The sequence below is a fragment of the Nycticebus coucang genome, chromosome 7, assembly GCF_027406575.1.
Source record: "Nycticebus coucang isolate mNycCou1 chromosome 7, mNycCou1.pri, whole genome shotgun sequence".
NCBI lineage: Eukaryota > Metazoa > Chordata > Mammalia > Primates > Lorisidae > Nycticebus > Nycticebus coucang.
In genome coordinates, this window is record NC_069786.1 from 45,223,578 (window position 1) to 45,224,630 (window position 1,053).

At 34.9% G+C, this 1,053-nt stretch overlaps 1 non-coding gene across 1 annotated transcript; it reads right to left on the reverse strand.

Annotated features, from left to right (window-relative positions):
- Positions 1–475: 475 nt before the first annotated feature.
- LOC128591093 (small nucleolar RNA U13) lies at positions 476–580 on the reverse strand. Its single transcript, XR_008381522.1, has one exon. It is a non-coding gene; the product is annotated as a small nucleolar RNA U13 (small nucleolar RNA).
- Between the last annotated feature and the right edge of the window lie 473 nt (positions 581–1,053).

Sequence of the window (1,053 nt, forward strand, 5' to 3'; positions counted from 1 at the left end):
ATTTTTTTTTTTGTGTAGATGGGACTTTTTCCTCCTTATTCTCAAGGGTATACCTGTGGTATATATTAGGTAAGGATCTTTGGCTTTGGTTATGGTACTTTGATGGAAGTCTATATTCTAGATGGATACATTGGTTATTGATGTCCTTAGTGTACTAATTTTCTCAATCGCTAGTTATTTGTAGGCTGTAGCAATGGTGTGCTATGTATATAGGCAGATTCCCTTTCTCTTGTTGACAAAGGGAGTTGGAGATCTTTGAAATCTTTTCTCTTTCCACAGCTTTGTGGGCAGGGCTAGGTTGGAGAAACCTATGTTCCCATTCCACAAAGGTGAGCACAAGAGTTGTTTCAGAAGAGGTCAATGGTCAGCTCCCAGGCCACTGGAGAAAATAATAGCTAATATCCAAGTGTATGACTATGATACATTCATATAACATGAATGTAGCTATTGATAAGAAATGATTTTTTAAAAAATATATCATATGGGTAATGTGCTAATGTCATACCAAGGTTGGAGAGAAGCACATCTCAGGCATGGGAGTGAACACTCAAATCATTATTCTTATGAAGTACAAAAGGACCCCAAAATTATTTTTAAGACATGTCAGGGAAGGGGAGAAAAAAATTGTTGACAGTTATTTATAATGTAACATGATGATTTATTTTTTGTTTAACCTTAACTAAACTATATGGTATTCAGTTATTCAAGCACTAATTTATAAGTAGATGCTGCTGAGAACATATTTATAGTTTAAATCATTTGACTTTAAGTAAGCATATTCTCCTCCATTATGAAAGTGTGTCTCATTCAGTTACTTGAAGGCCTTAAGAGCAAAACTGAGGAGAATTCCTTAGAGAAGAAAGAATTCTTCCTCAAGACTACATCAACTCCTGCTGGCTAGTCCTATAGATTTCAAATATTCCATCTTCACAATCACATGAATCAATTTCTTAAATTAATCTCCCACTTTCTCTTTCTCTCTTCTGTCCTCCCCACCATCTATATCTATCCATCCATTCATCCACATTCTATTGATTTTATTTACCTGGAGAA